This window comes from Ailuropoda melanoleuca, chromosome 16 (genome assembly GCF_002007445.2).
Source record: "Ailuropoda melanoleuca isolate Jingjing chromosome 16, ASM200744v2, whole genome shotgun sequence".
Classification (NCBI taxonomy): domain Eukaryota; kingdom Metazoa; phylum Chordata; class Mammalia; order Carnivora; family Ursidae; genus Ailuropoda; species Ailuropoda melanoleuca.
In genome coordinates this window covers 19,618,761-19,634,843 of record NC_048233.1, presented here as the reverse complement: position 1 = coordinate 19,634,843, position 16,083 = coordinate 19,618,761, and the positions used below count along the sequence as shown (strand labels likewise).

At 51.1% G+C, this 16,083-nt stretch overlaps 1 non-coding gene and 1 pseudogene across 7 annotated transcripts in view; one reads left to right on the top strand and one right to left on the bottom strand.

The window, feature by feature from the left end:
• LOC109488714 overlaps positions 1-9,447 on the bottom strand; it is a 34,107-nt pseudogene extending 24,660 nt beyond the window's left edge.
• Positions 1-16,083, top strand: part of LOC100476441 — a 106,540-nt gene that overhangs the window by 75,174 nt on the left and 15,283 nt on the right. For 2 of the 7 annotated variants that reach the window (XR_004621494.1, XR_004621490.1), the window contains one exon: positions 10,070-10,356. The exons of 2 other annotated variants lie outside the window; for them this stretch is intronic. This is a non-coding gene — a transcript (cationic amino acid transporter 3). Of the gene's footprint in view, positions 1-6; positions 769-924; positions 6,054-10,069; positions 10,357-16,083 lie in introns of those variants that run through there. 3 more of the 7 variants (XR_004621493.1, XR_004621495.1, XR_004621491.1) reach the window with 3 other exon arrangements.

The window sequence follows — 16,083 nt, the reverse complement described above, 5'->3', positions numbered from 1 at the left end:
TCTGGAGGGGGCTGAGGAGGCCACCTGAGCAGCAGGGGTAGGGCAGCCCTCCCAGCTCCCCTTGGCCCAAGGCCCCTGCAGGGAGTGCCCATATGAGGGGGGGTGGACTGGGCTGCTTCCCAGCTCTGAGCACAGAATGTATTGGGGTTTCCTCTGAGCAATTATTTAGGATTCATGGGGCGACATAATCTCTCCCACATCTTCTTAGCACAGCAAGTCCTGTCCTATAACTCTCTCCTGCATTCTGTCCATAAAGAACGTTCTAAAATTGGTGTAATTCAGAGAAGTACAGACCATTTTCCACGGGGCAGCTCTGTGGAGGCTGATTAGCCCTTCATGTCCAGCTGATGCACAGGGACAGCGCTCCCCCGGGAACATCTGGGCCACGGTCAGCCATGATAAAGGTCATTACAGAAAATGTAACCTGTAAAGGGACAAGAGGCATGATGGACCAGGAGAGGTGGGGGTGGTTGGGGCTGGGGATTAGGATGGTGCTGGCCAAGGCTGAGTTCAAGTTTCCCCAGGTGTGGGCACCTGGGGGTCTGAGCCTCAAGGAGATGGGGTTTCTGTGTCAGGGACAGCAGGACTGGAAGGGTGTTGGGGAGACGCTCCCCACGGGGGCTGGGGAATGGAGTGGGGTGGCTTCCATGGTGGACACACTGCTGATGGAAGCTTCACCTGTCTTAATCTCACAGTAGGTAAATTTTATTAATGCTACTTTACAGGTGATAAAACTGAGGCTGAGAGAGGTTATGTGAAGGGCCCAAGGTAAGAACATATGAAGACGAAAAGGCAGGATTTGAACTCAGGTCCTTGGCTCCTGAGCTTTGCTCTTCCCCCACAGCACTGGACAGAAGGTCTTACTCTTTTATGCGTCTCCCTCAGCTTCAGGCCTGGGGGTGGGGGTGGGGTGGGGGTGGCAGGTAGGTGCTCACAAGTGTCCGTTGTGCGAAGGACTGAGTGATCTCTGCAGGTTGCGCTTCCATGGTTTGGGCCACAGTCCCAGAGACTCTGGTGGCAGGAAGGGGGATAGAGCAGGGGAGCTGCAGTGTGGGCCAGGAAACCAGAAACAGGTTCCCTGTGGGTTTCCCTGCTTTCCCCTGCACATTCCAGATCTCTAGGATCCAGAGGACTGGCTCTGGAGCCTTAGAAGAAAGGAATAGAGTGGTGCGTATGTGTGCACAAGTGTGTTTGATGAGTGGTCAGAGTGTGTAAGTCTGGGTGTGCATGCCTGTCTGTAAATGTATGAGTGTGTATGTGTCTGTGTTACATGCATGTGACAATGTGATGTATGGGTGTGTATATGTGTGTATTTTGAGGGTATGTGTCTGTGTGTATGTATGAGTGTGAGCATCTGTGTGTGTGTACCTGCCTATGTGTGCGTCTGCATGCGTCTGTGTGTGTGCACGCGTGCGTGCGCGTGTGTGTGTGTGCTGTCCCTGGGGGAGCCTGAAGCCTCCTAGCTGAAAGTGTTTTTGGTCTGATTTGCCCACATTTCTAGCAGGTTGTGGATGGGGTGGGGGAGGGGGGAGGCCAGGAGAGGAAGGCTGTTAGTGCTGGGGGTGTGGGGGATGGGAGCCTGAGCAGTGGGGGTCTCTGTCCTACCAGGCACAGGGGTGTGGCCTCAGGGTTCCGGGTATGAGGCTGGGTGGACACTGGGGCCTGAGGCCTGCACTAAGGGCTGCATGGGAAGAGCTCACAGGCCCTGCTTTTACCAGGAAGGGCCATGGGGGGGCAGGGTGGGAGGGGGGCCAGAAAGAGGAGGGTTCAGGCCAGCTCTCTCCCTGTCCCCACCCCCAGGATTTGGGAATGATGGAACCAGGCTGCAGTTCCTAACTCTAGACTCCACCCATTCTGCCTGAGGGCCTCAGAGTCCCCAGAAGTCCTTGTGTGCCCCCTGCTGAGGCTGGGTGACCAGAATCACAGTGAAAACCTCTGTCCCTCCTCAATACCACCCAGACAGGTGCAGACCAAGTCCTTATCTCCTGGAGGCCTCTGGTGAGGCCATGTGAGCTTTCTTACTGTGTTTCATACAAGCTGAGGCTTTCACACCCATTGTGCTGGGAAGTTCCTACTGCGTCTAAATCAAATCCTCGTGTTGCACTTTGTGCCCTATAAGCCCAGGCTGAGTTTGTGAAATTAGAGACCAGTATCCCCTCCCCCCAGCACGGGAATAGTTTCTTCTGGATAGGGACGTGGGTCAGCGTGTCAGGACACTGAGAGGAGGTGGGTAAAGCCTGGTGGGTCACAGATGAGTCAGACCTTTCCTGGGCAGGAGGACAGTGATCAGCAGGGCAGATTCAGAGAAGAGAGCTCAGAGACCTCCAGTTTTCCCTCTGGTTCCCCTGTCACTCCAGGTGGTGCCAGGGGAACTGGAAACAGGGGCTGTGGTAGGAGGGAGCAGATTAGAGCAGGGAAAGGGCTTCCCTGTCTGCAGCTGTGAGGAGCCTCTGGAAACACAGGGCAAAGAGCACATGATGAATGAGGAGAAGGTCCTCTCTCAGCTCAGGAAGTAGGAAGAGAGGGGGCAGAGCTGTGGGACTCAGGAGCAGAGCGGGGTGTGTGCTAAGGATGGGGGTGTGCACAGCACGGTGTGTGTGGCTCACATGTCTGTGCTGTGTGATGAACAGTCCTCTGTGCCCAGTTCTGTGTGTAGCATAGGTCACATGGGGAAGGGGGAGCTTTGACATCAGGGTGTGAACCCAGGGCTCTGAGCTGGTTTTCCACTGGGGCCATGAAGTGTGCTTTGCTTTTAGGAGCAGTGGTCAGCACCCATGGGAAGACCCTGGATTGGGAATCAAGAGCACGTGGGTTTCAGTTCTGGTTCTAGTTCTCAGCGGGACCCCTGTGAGGCCTCAGCTCTGGGAGCTGGCATGTCACCTGCTGTCCAACTATAAAGGAATAGCCGGTGGCCCTTCTGTGCCAGCAGCCCCAGGGCTGGGGACCAGAAAAGGGAAGGGGGCTGGTGTGGGGATGGCATTTCAGGGGCTGAAGGGAATAAGGGAAGTCAGTGGGCAGGGCGGTAGGAGGGTTTTCCTGAGAACGGAAATTCCTGGGGTTTTGCCAGAGCCACAGCCCCCCAGCCTGGGCAGCCCAGCCCTGTCTCAGCTCCCAGGGCCCAGGGCTGGCTCTGCAGGGAGCGCCGTTCTCTGCCGCCCTCTTGTGGCCACCGAGCCCTTCGCAGGTCACTGCTTAGAAGCTTGGAGCCCCTGCCTGTCACCTTACTCCCAATGGCACTGACATCCACCCCTGCAGGAGGCCGGCTCATGCTGGCTCCTCCGTGGGGATCCCTTCCCAGCCTGCAGGGCAGCTCTGAGACTCCTCACCAGGGACACCGTGGTGTCCTTTAGGGCGGGTCTAAGTGTTGAGAATTGCCCAGTGTTCTCCGAGGCTGGAGAAGAAGGTGAGGACCCAGCTTGGAAGCAGTATTTCCAGTGGAAAACCAGGTGGATGTGGGCAGACACAGTGGAGGACGGCCTCCTCTCACGTGGCTCTGAAGGCCCCAGTATCATTTTTTTGTGTGTTTGTTACAACCAGGTAGTAGTGCTCCCAGGAGCAGCCCCAGCCTGGTGCTGGACGGGAAGCCTGGCATTTGCCTGAAATACTTAGTCAAGGGGTCCTGCCCTTGGGGAGCTGACAGTTCCCTCCCTGCTCGGTGACACTCACTCATCACAGACCCACAAGTGCAAATGATTAGGCAAATTCATAATCAGAGCCAGTGAGTTCATCAGGGAAGGCTGCCTGGAGGAGGGGAGTCATGAGTAGGTATAGAAGGATCAACCCAGCAGGGCAGGGATGGAGGAGAAGAGGAGGAGAACCTCTCTCTGTTGCTTCTGAAGCAGGATGAGCAAACGAAAACCAGGCAGGAGCCAGCTGTGCTGGCCTGGTATAAACAGCTGGATTGGGGACCAGCATGGAGGGGCAGTAGGGAGGCAGATGTTCACCGCCAGGCTGGGGGTTCTGAAGTTGCTAGAATTAGAATTGAGGCCACTGGAGGGAGTCCTGAAATGTGTTGGGCAGTGATGTGTACGTGCACAGTTGTCTGGAGACGTGCGTGCATAAGTTAGCATGTCGTGTGTGTGTGTGTGTGTGTGTGTGTGTGTGTGTGTGTGTTGGGGAATGTGTGTGAGGGAGGCAGAGAGATGGAGAAGGCAGGGTCTGCTGGATGCGGGGTCACAGTGTAAAATGTCCAGGGTTGTAGCTCCGCGGTGACCCTGGGCTGGGCGGGCAGGACGCTGGGAGCGAGGCTGACTTCCTGGCCTTGATGTGTCCTCCTAGGCTGTGAGGACGACTGAGCCTGGACCGCACAGGCTAGGGAGCCATGGCTCCAGGAGAGACAGCTGCCGGGGCCTGGACAGGCGGAGAGGAGGCTCCAGGGGTCAGGAGACAGAAAGAGGGAGAGTGAGACAGGGATGGGGTGGGGAGGGGTCATGGGAAGCCTGAAGGCTCTGAGACCTTTCTCTGGGCTCTCCCCTTCAACCACCCCTTCTATGGATGGAATTCTGTGTTTAAAGCTGAAGGATCTTCCATAAATGCTGTGGTTCAGCCTCTCATCTTCAAAGGGTAAGGTATTCCTTCCCCACTCCCCAGCTGAGGCCTCAACTTGGCAAAGCTCTCCTGGGTAGGGCATGCTGAGAAGGACCAGGAGGCAGAACTTTGGCCTTCTGAGGTGAACCTTTTCCCTGCCACGCCTGGGCCCCCAGCCTTCCTGCTTCCCAGGACAGAGCCTGCCGGAGGGGGCCCCACATGCAGTCATGTGATTCTCTGCTCTGCCCCTCACCTGCTCTGTGACTTGAGAGGAGTTACTTACCCTCTCTGTGCCTTGGTTTCATTATCTGTAAAATAGCAGCACTAACACCTGCTTGTGTAACCTGTTATTGATGAGAAAAGGAGATTCATGCAGAAGAACCGTGCACAGGTGTCAAGACTGATAAATCTGAGACATTTATTCCATCCTCACCCTCATCTCTGATGTCTTCTTAGCTTCTCTGCAGACCCGCCTAGCACACCAACCTCCTGTCTCCCAGCCCTTTGCACCCCAGCCTCTCAATCTGCATTTCCTTCCCTCTGCTCTTGCTTGCTGCTCTCCATCTCTGCTCCCATCCTCCTTTCCAGAGTCCCTCAGCACTGGAGGATCGGGCTACAATCTGTTAACTTATATGTTTTATTTTACCCAGGGTTTCTGGTCTTGTGGGGCTCTCTTCCCACATTCCAATGAGCAGGGCCCTGTCTTCTCCTCCCTTGGGATGCTTTCCTTCCCCCTGAGCGGTGATCACAGTGGGAGTCAAAGGAATGGACAGTGAGAGCTGCAGAGAGCTGGAGATCCAGCAGGAGAGGGGGGCCAGTGGACAGGACAGGGAACTGGGTGTCTGCACTTCGGGTCTTCCCTCCAGCCTGTGTCATCCTTCCTCAGAATGTTTGCCATGACAAGGGAGGGAAACCATCATCTCCCTCCTGCAGCTCAGGGTTACAGGGGAATTCATTTTCTAATGTTTGAGAGACTACATTTTCTTCCCTGATGTGGGACAAATCATCTGGAGGCCCATCCCACAAGGAAAGGAATAGCAGTCAATTGTGGGCTTTCCTTTTCCTGTTTGGGGTGTGTGTGTGTGTGTGTGTGTGGTTGTAGCATCTACCTACCCTAGGTCTAAGGAAGTGCTTTCCAAAGTGTATCCTAAATTGCTTTTGCTGAAATTATACCCATCTCTTCAGAGGAGGCAGTTTCTAAAGCCCAGGATCTCATTCAGTGTGTTTTATAAAAGATGTGTTTACTGGAGGAAGATGAGGATATGGGGTAGATCGTTGAGAAGAAATGTAATTACCAGCTCCTGCCTATAGTTACATGGAAATCCTGGACATTCTGAACTGTATTACACTTTTAGTGTCCATGGGAGTGTGATGAACCTCATGGGTTTTGCTCCCAGGTCTTCTCTGCAGGACTTCTCTGGAAGTTTTCCCTCCACCCTCCCTCCTACTGCTACAGAGACTCCTTGGTCTAACTGTCAACAGACATCTGGCCTCTGGGACCTTCAAATCTCACTTCAGGGAAGAGGGTAGGGAGACTTATTCCCCTTTTGATTGCTTGAGTTAGTGTTCTTAGGGTCTCCCCTGGTCCTGAGAGGAGGTGGGGGAGCTGGTCTTTGCAGAGCCCCAAGAAAGCGTGGGGGAAAAGGCAGGGTCCAGCTCCCATGCTAAGTCTTAGGTCTTCATACCCTTGGCTCATTGCTACATCACTGGTCCCTTAAAACCTAGATTCCAGCATGGACGCTGGCCTCAAGGTCACTACTCTCTGCCTTAGATTCTCCTTCTGTGGGTTTCATTTGTGTATTTCTGGGGCCCCTTCATGAGGAGCTGCTTGAAGGCATTGACCCTGACTGCTCAGAACGTGTCTACACTGTTGACCCCAAGTTAATGGACAGTCACTAGGAGGTTATTTTGCTCATACTGTGCCTGGTGCTTCTTCAGCTCTCAATGCAGACCCAGTCCCAGGCCTTCCCCTTTCCTCCCTCTCCTCCATGGGATCCCTAACCAGTGTGTCCAGCACCTTCTCCAGAGCTTGTCAGCCTCCCTTGCCTGCCTGCCTCAGCTTCTCTTTCTCCTTGGCCCCCACTCCCCAGCATGAGGGTGTCAGGCTGCATGACCTCTGAGAAATTAGGGCTGAGCTCAGGCCTCTTTGGATGGCACCACTGTGGGGGGTGGGAGGGCAGTGTCCTTATCCATGTAGGGCCTCTGGGAGGCTCAGATGGGCACTGGGAGGGAGCCTGGGGCAGCCCTGGCAGCAGCCTCGCCCTCTCAGCTTTCTGGGCCCTTCCAGCAGCAGCAGCAGCAGCTCCTGAGAGGGGCCCAGGCAGCAGGAGTCAGGTGAGAGGGAAGAGGCTCCTGGAGCCAATATGCAGCCCCCTCCCTGGCCTGGCTCCCCTCCTGCTGCACAACTGCTTCCTTCTCTCTCTGTCTGCTCCCTGCCCCTCCTCCCTGCAGCCCTGTCTGCTTCCTTCCATCTTGGCCTCCTTCACCTTCATCTCTGCCAGCACATCTGTTTGTCTGTCTGTGGACCTATCTGTCTGTCTCTCTGACTCCAGATGGTTTGTGGTCTGAGATGTCCCAGGACTGGGGCTGCCCTCAGCTCCTCCTTCTGGCTGTCCCCCTCCCTGCGTCCCTCCCTCAGTGTCTGAGGGTCTCTCTTCCCATCACATCTGTGTGAGTCTCACCCTGTGAGCCTTTCTGTGTCTCCCCAGCATGTCCTCCTGTCTGTCTCCTGTGCTGCCTCCCCACCCCTTCTCCCTCTCTGCCCTCCCTCCCAGCTCTCTCCCTGCTTCTCTTATCTCTGTGTCTCTCAGCCTCTTCCCTGTCTCTGGATCACACCCCCACCTCCTCCCCTCTTCCTTCCTCCCTCATGGAGGTACAGACACTTACTGTGACATCACCTGAGTGGGCTCCAACTTCTATGTCTGCTATTCTGTCCCCTTCCTCCATGATAGTCTTATGGCCTGAACCCTGTTCTTTGAATTCCCCCAAACTTGGGCCAGGTCTTTCCTTCTTTTTTTTTAAAAATTTAAATGTATTGTAATAGGTCCCTGCAATAGGAGGGATGAAGGGTGGGAACATGCAGGGGATGAAGTAACAAGATGACAGGGCCAGGGCCACAACTTCTCCCAGAGAGCAGCTGGATGAGAAGAAAAGGTCAGGGATGGAGTGGGGTGGCCGAGGGATGGGGTCACTGTGGCTCCAGTCCTCCAACTCCCAGGAAGCTCATGTAGTGACTGGATCCCCTATTTATTTATTTATTTATTTGTAATAACAATATTTTTTATTATATTATGTTAATCACCATACAGTACATCCCTACTTTTTGATGTAAAGTTCCATGACTCATTACTTGCGTATAACACCCAGTGCACCATGCAATACGTGCCCTCCTTAATACCCATCACTAGCCTATCCCATCCCCCCCACCAAAGCCCTCAGTTTGTTCCCTAGAGTCCATAGTCTCTCATGGTTCATTCTCCCTTTTGTTACCACCCCTTACTTCTTCCCTTTTTTCTCCTACTGATCTCCCTACTTCTTATGTTCCATAAATGAGTGAAACCATATGATAATTGTCTTTCTCTGCTTGACTTATTTCGCTTAACATTATCTCCTCCAGTCCCGTCCATGTTGCAGCAAATGTTGAGAAATCATTCTTTTTGATTGCTGAGTGATAATCCATTGTATATATGGACCACAGCTTCTTAATCCAGTCATCTGTTGAAGGGCATCTCGACTCCTTCCTCAATTTAGCTATTGTGGACAATGCTGCTATGAACACTGGGGTGCATATGACCCTTCTCTTCACTACGTCTGTATCTTTGGGGTAAACACCCAGTAGTGCAATTGCTGGATCATAAGGTAGCTCAATTTTTAACTTTTTGAGGGACCTCCACACTGTTTTCCAGAGTGGCTGTACCAACTTGCATTCCCACCAACAATGTATGAGGGATCACCTTTCTCCACATCCTCTCCAACATTTGTTCTTTCCTGCCTTGTCAATTTGCCAGTCAATTCTGACTGGCATAAGGTGGTATCTCAATGTGGTTTTGATTTGAATTTCCCTGATGGCTGATGATTTTAAACATCTTTTCATGTGTCTGTTAGCCATTTGTATGTCTTCATTGGAAAAGTGTCTGTTCATATATTCTGCCCATTTTTTGGTTTGTTTATTTGTTTCTTGTGTATTGGGTTTGAAAAGTTCTTTGTAGTTCTGGATACCAGTCTTTTATCTGTAGTGTCATTTGCAAATATCTTCTCTCATTCCATGGGCTGCCTCTTAGGTTTTTTTGACCGTTTGCTTGGCTGTGCAGAAGTTTTTATCTTGATGAAGTCTCACAAGTTCATTTTTTCTACCTTGGCATCTTCAAATTCCATCTCTTGACTCTGGCACTAGTGGCTCCTTATTTTGTTTAGAGCCTGAATGCAAACATCCCCACCTTCTGAAGGTAGTACCCTTGTGTACCCTGCTTCTGCTCCTTCTCCAATCTTACCTTTCCCCACTTTGGGACAGAAACTTTGATTCCCCTCCTTCCTCCCCTCCCTCCCCCAGGTAAAAAACAAAAGAACTAACTCCCCAGGGAGGGGCAGCAGACAGGAGTGGGAGGGGTGAGGAAGGAGGAGAGCAAGGAGCATCAAGGAGAAGGCTCACAGATCTGGAAGGGCAGGACAGGGGTACAGAGAGCAGAGGGGGTGAGGGCAGTGGTCACTCCTGTCCTCTGTCACCCCTGCCCACTACCCAGGGAGCTTTGGCAGAACTGGGTAGGGGGGACAGGTGTGTGGGGGGTCAGGTCTGCCAGGCCACTGTCGCCACTGCTGTCCTGGGACAGAGCTCAGGGGTACCTTTGCTGCAGAGCTCACAGACAGGGTGAAGTCCTGGCAGCACACCTGTTCATGGTCAGAAATAGCAGCTGTGCTTGGCATCTTGTCACACACATGACACCATGCCTTGTCCTTGTAAGGTTCTGTGTGTGCTGCAGTGGATCCTTCGTAATGAAGGGCTGTGGAGCACACTGTCAGCATGACTGATGAGGTGATCCTGAGGGAGCTGCTCTGGCCACACTGGGAGCAGTTGTAGGGTTTGGGCACTGCCTCCTCCTCCTGTTCTGTGCACACACGTGGTGGTAGCTCACGGGGTCCTTGTGCTTGTGGTGGTGGTGGCACACTGGGAAGGGCAGGGCTCCTAGTCTGAGTGCCCCAGCTCCTGTGTTTTTGAAAGGGAGACAGTGGGAATGCCTTGCTGCACCTCTCACAGGTGTTCTTCCCCCAGGTGCGCTTTCCAGAGGGGGTCACCGTCACCTGCCACCTATGCCCCTGTGGCCTCTCTGCCCCCTGCCCTCATCTCCCCCTCTGTGGTGGCTGCTAAGCTGGGGATGCTCAGGAGGCTCGGGGGCCACACTGTGGACATCTCTGTAGCACCCGGGGGACCCAGCCAGCCTGGGCTCCCATGTGATGGCCTCCTGCCTCGAGTTTGTAGCTGTTCTGGAACTCCTTGATGCACAGGGTGCATGTGTCTGACCCCTTGCTCTTTGTCTTCCTCTCCCAGACAGATAGACCCGGTCACAGCGACCATCCAGGGTGTGGCTATGAAGGCAGTGGTGGTGGCTGCAGTGATGGTGGCTTCAGAGACAGGGCTTGGACTGCACAGAAGTCGAGGACACCACCAGGAACAGCAGTGGGGGCCTCAGAGCTACTGTGTCCAGTGTGGCAGAGGCCGGGCCGGGGTGCAACAGCAAGGGCAGCAGCGGTGTCAGCAGACTCCAGCAGCAATGTCGGCGGACTCAGGAGAACCCAGAGCAAGTCCATCTTGAGGGGCTTGGCCTCAGTGCCGGGGTATGGCTGGGGGGGCTGGCACCACCTAGAATGGACTCTGGAAGCAGTCCTGTGAGGCAAAGAAGGGAGTCTGGACCTCAGCCCCAACTGGCAAGGGATCTGGGCATGCCTTTGAGATGGCTAGAAGGAGTTCAGGAGGCTGCCCACTACATGGGGCAGGTAGTCAGGATGTTACTGTACAAGGGAACACAAGGAACAGGGCCTCTGCCCAGGTGGGGCATCTGAGGCTCAGCGGGAGCTAGTAGCAGGAGTCCTGTAGTGCCCAGGCTCAAGGCACCACTCCTGGCCCACTGGGCTGGCCATGCCTCATACATGGTCCTAGGGCCTCCAGATTGCTAGTGAGCCACTGCAGGACAGTGGGAGATAGGGACAGAAGTGCCTGAGCCAGTTCTCTTCATTACCTGGTGATTGGGGGCCCTGGGCTTCCCCCCAGCCTCCCACCCTATACCCAACAGGAAGTGAGTAGCACAAGGAGAAAGGGGAAGAGATTTCACTTGTGACCAGATGCAAGGATAAATAGACCCTCCCCTTGCCCTCAAGCAGATGCACATCTGGGGAAACCCCAGCTGGAGGCAGGGGAAGACAGCCTAGGACTGTAGGAACAGACACAGATCAAACACCCAGATGTCCCTCCCCTACTGTTCTGTCATGACAGCCTTCCTGCCAATCCTGCCTGTCTCCTTTGCTTCTAGGAATTCTGGCTCTGCAGTCTTGGCTGGTCACTCCTCCACTACCCAGCATAGTGCCTGGAACACAGGAGGTGCTCAATTAGTGCCCTTGGTCCATGCCTCCTGGAGATGTGTCAGGGCAGCGTCAGTGTGATTTGTAGGAGCTTGTTCCCTGAGATCTGGAGCAATTCTTTCCTCTCCAAGTTCAATGTTTTGTCTTCTTATAGTTAGTACAGACTCTGCCCCTTTAGGGACCTGCAGTTACCCTTCTCTCCCCTCCCTTCTCCTCCACCCCTGTCTTTAAAGCACATAATTTAGGGTTTAGATGACTATCAGTACTCTCAAATAGAGGCAGTTGTGCCCCTTTTCCTTGAGACCCATGGTTTGTGGGCCCATCACTTGTGCATTCAGCCCTGGGTCTCTAAGTGGGTCTACCTTTAGCTCTGAGAAGTCTTGTCTCTGTTTGAAGACTAACATTCTGGGAAGGAGGAGGTATCTTCCTTTGGTCACTGTTTCAGGGTCTTGGAAGTGTTACGTTAGGATTGTCTAGAGCAGGAAGCTCTGTAGGCAGGGACTGGATCTTTTTCTTTACTTCCTCCAGCACAATGTTCAGTGCACATACAGTCAGAATTTGCTATGAATGATGAGTGGCTGTCTCAGGAAATCCCTCATGGTAAAGGTTAAGACAGTTTCCTTTTAGTTTTATTCCTGCCATGATTGGAAGCATGGCTGAGGGGCCAGGATGGATGGTGGTGGTAGAGGATCCTGTAGGAGATTCTGGGAGAGGCAGCTCGGTGGAGGGAAGTGCTTCTGTCCTTGTCTACAGAACTGCTCAGTGGGCTCTTTAGCTGGGTCTGGGACTGGCCTCCAAGTCACCACAGGCTGAACTCTACCTGGCTCCCTGACTCTCCTTCTGCCAGCTCGACCTTCTCTATACCCAGGACCTTGGAAAGTTTGTTTACTTCTAAATTCATATTTTGCTCCCAGCAAAGTCCCTAACAAGCCCCATTTAAGCCTCAGTCCACCTCATCACCTGTGCAGGGCCCCCCTGGTCTTCACTGCCTACCTTTAGCCTTCCTCCAGGATTCCAGCTAAACCAACTCCTTCCTACTTTCACAACCTTCCCAGGCCTCTTCTGCACTTTGGCCCCAACTCCCTGAGGCCCAGCCTTGTTAGTGCTCAGACTCCTGAGGCCCCTCCTCCATGAGGACCTTGCCTCCCCAGGGGTCAAATCCCTGAAGGCACACTTTGAGCTCTACTCCAAGTCTTGACTCCTCTTGGCCAAGCTTCTTCCTGTCTCTGGGTTTGGCTTGCATTTTCTTCCTAAATGTTTCTCCTCTGAGGAGGGAAAGCCCATGGGTAAGTGATTTCTCCTGTTTATAGAGTTGCCAGGAAAACTGAGACAGACCCAGGGAGGAAGAAGGCTGGGCTAGATATGCCACTGGTTATAGAAGCCCTGTGGGGTTTGAGCAGAGGATATTTCATAGCACCAGAACTAGACTTTGGGTTGGGGGGTGTTGACCAGTACCTTATGAGTTTGGGAAGGGCAGGTAGGTTTGCTGGGTTCAGAGGGATTTGGAAGCCTACACATTCTCCTCCAGACCAAAAAGGTTCTCAGCTCTGATGAGCAAAATACGAGTTAGGGGAGGTTATTCCTTGGTGCTTCTGCTCCAGGGTCCTTTCCACCTCTTAGCCTTGCCCTCTTTCATGGCCTTTCCTTTCTGACCTGGTGCAGAGCTTGCTTTCAACTTTGTCTTTCCCGCAGGCCCCAGAACAGAGTATGCGTACACGTGTTGCTTGAATGAATGAAGATTTTTTCATTGGTCTTTGCTGCTTCCTTCATGTTTTGCCTTGTTTCTCACTGGAGATTCTGAAAGTCTCTGTGTTGTATCTTAGGGAGGACATGGGTGTGTACTTTGCAGAATAGCAGGTCCATTTTGATGAGGTGGTCCGCCATCACCAGAGAGGATTTGAGGGTCTTCTTCCTCTAGGCTCAAGGAACTATATATCTATTTTCATAGCTGCTGAAGGTATCTCCCTGACTTTCTTATCGAATTTTTAAAAAGTTGTGGTGAGGATTGATTACAGGCCAGGTCAGGATGTAGGAGGAAAGATTACCAAGTTCCCATGGGGTGTGGCTGCCTCATGGTCATTAAAACACTGAGTCACCAAGAGGCCGTTTGTTGTTATCACAAAACATATTTGCAACTCCCTAATTTTGAAGGCCCTTTGAACCTTAAACTGTTCTTCACCTTCCCCTCTCCCCACTGCCATGTACACCGTGGGCAGCACCCCAGCACCAGGAGCACAGACAACACTTATCCATAATGACACCTGTGTAATTATAATATATGGCAAATGTTGATTTCTAGGTTGCCTTCCCCTGCCCTTTAGCAGTTCTTGGGCTACTTCTCTCCATTATCAATTGATACGTGTTATGTGCTTCCAGAGGGCAGATTCATTTTAACTTTAGTTAAAGCAAACTCATGTGGAAAGGCAAGTTCTTCACCGGTGTATTCCAAATTGATAAATATGATTTTTGGATGATGTTCATTTGCTTTATCCTTGTCCCTTTCTTCTTTGATTATCACAGAAATCACAAAGCTCAGTGAGGATGAGAAAGAACTAGGAAGAGGGCTACAGAGTGTTCCTAAAAAGTGGTGGCTGAGGCTCTTTGTTGTAGATTATGTTGCCTGAGCTGGGGTGAGGGACGTGGGTCTTGGTGGAGAAATCACATGGATCTGTATTTGGAGAAGATCTCAGGACTTTGAGGTATAATACAACTTTCATATGACTCCGATGGTCTGGTCTTTCCCACAACAAAAGAATATGAAACAATTAACTTTCTAAGGGAGATGATGGTGGTGTGGAGGAGCTACCTAGGGCTATTCAAGGAACCAGACCAAGTCTGGTGACACAGGATGAAGAGACAAAAATAGCCGAGTCCTCACACGGGAGGACAGAAGGACACATTTACAGATATGAAGGAAGATAACCAGAAAGACAGTTGGCCTTTCCTAAGCCACCTTGTGCAGTGTATTACTGAGGGAGTATGTTGGGAGGAGGTACATGGAGTAAGGAGCGTGGGCTCTGACCACTCACGACTGCTAGTCTAAAAGTAGAGACAGGGTATAGTGATGGATGGGACCACTGGATAGATTTCTAGATTCTGTGCTTAAAAGGAAAGGGAGGATCCTAGGGAAAAAACAAAGCTGTTTCCTAAGGCTTCTTGAAAAAAATGACTGTGGACGGACAGATGGATTTCCTTCTTCTGCTTTCTCCTGAGGACTTATCTTAGGTGTGCTGTGTTGGCAGAATTCAGGATTGAAAAAATGGAGTATCGGTGTATCCCATCACTTTCCAATCCCTTTATTACACCTCTTCCTGGCTTTCCCAGCTCTCTTTCTGCTTCCTATTTGGAAAATCTCATTCTGATTCTTCCTGGAAGCCCATCTAGTTTCTGAAGACCTCTAGAAGCAGAAGCTCAGGCTTTTCTAATTTGTCAAGTTGATCATATTGTTTTGGAGTGAGAGAGATGTTCAGGATTTCCAATACTGGATTCTGACCGGATCTAAACCTGTCAATGTGTCAAATCATGAATGAAGAATGTTGCATTTCACTCTGTCTTCTCGGACATTATCCTAGAGAGAATAAGAAAAGGCACCTGTTCACAACCATCCCAGTAAGATACTAGATAATATGGAATCTATACAGCCTGTAGAGAAGCTCTGGTTATCTGATTATTTACCCAAACAATGGTGCAATGATACTCATAGTGTGTGCTTATAGCAAGGACTCCATATATTTTGTGGGAAGGAAGCAAAATGTTTTGGTCTACATCTACATAGATTTTGGGCTACATTTGGCTGGATGGATTCAGTCTCCATACAGTAGGTCTGGTGTGTGTTAGTCTGCATCAAGATGGGATTTTACTGACTTGGAATTCAGCCTCTGCCAGACTGGGATAGGATTTGAGAGGTGTAGTGCTGGGGCTGGTGTCATACGTAGGTGAGTTGGAGAACGTGGCTGTGTTTTCCCTTGGTCTAAAGGGCAGACAGTCTGGGGCTGCCATGTCTTCAAGTTCAAGTCTTGGCTGCACCTAGTAAATATTACTTGCAGAATTTGGGTTTCTAGCTTCATGGAGAGAACATGAAGCAGGTTCTAACCCAAGGAGTTTTTATTTCAGAAAGGGAGACAAAGGATTCTTCCAAGTAACATGCAAAGAGAATATAGTACCAAGTAAGATCATAGGTGGGAGAATGCCTGGTAAGTGATCCATTTGGTGAGGTGGTTTTCACACGACTCTTGGGAGATAAGTTAGGATATTTACTTATCAGCTTTAGCATGAGCTGAATTTGGTTACTTCAGCTTTCTTTCCATACTTCCGAAGAAGTTATCTGACCTTTCCTACTCTTCCTGTAGGAGGGAATTTACACACTTATTATTACTGTAATGGTTTCTCTCTTTCTTTTCTGCACAGGCCAGGACTGAGAATTATTATTCTTATCATTATTAATAATATTATATCCTAGTATCTTGATCTGTATTAATATAGGTAGCAAATATTTAACTGGATCTGTCTAGTTGGGCAAACTGGATTTACTGCCACAAGGTGTGGTGTAGTTTTTTTTGTATTTTTAGTGGGGGGCATTGAAGGAAGGCTTAAAGAGGCTCTATTTATTGGATCATGGCCAAGCTGAAGACAAAGCTTGAACTAATGTTTTCCTAGGGAACGGTTAAACACAATGTCAAGATGGATTAATTCCCACCTCTTCCGCGCAGACTTCTCAGGCTGACCCACAGTGCACAGAAGATTCTCACTAGTCTTGCCAACACTCAAAAATGTGGTCCTTAGTACTCTTACCTTTCATCAACTAGGAAGCCATGTGGGATCTGACTGTTCACTTACTTAGGAATATCCTTCCTGGTTTATAGTTCATCTTTTACTTATTTTGGCATGTAGAGAGGTGTTCATGAAATGCACTAAATTGTAAGTTACCAAAGAGGAGAATTCTGTATATGCCACATTGTCTTGCACTGTGTGTAACTGAGTGTGTGA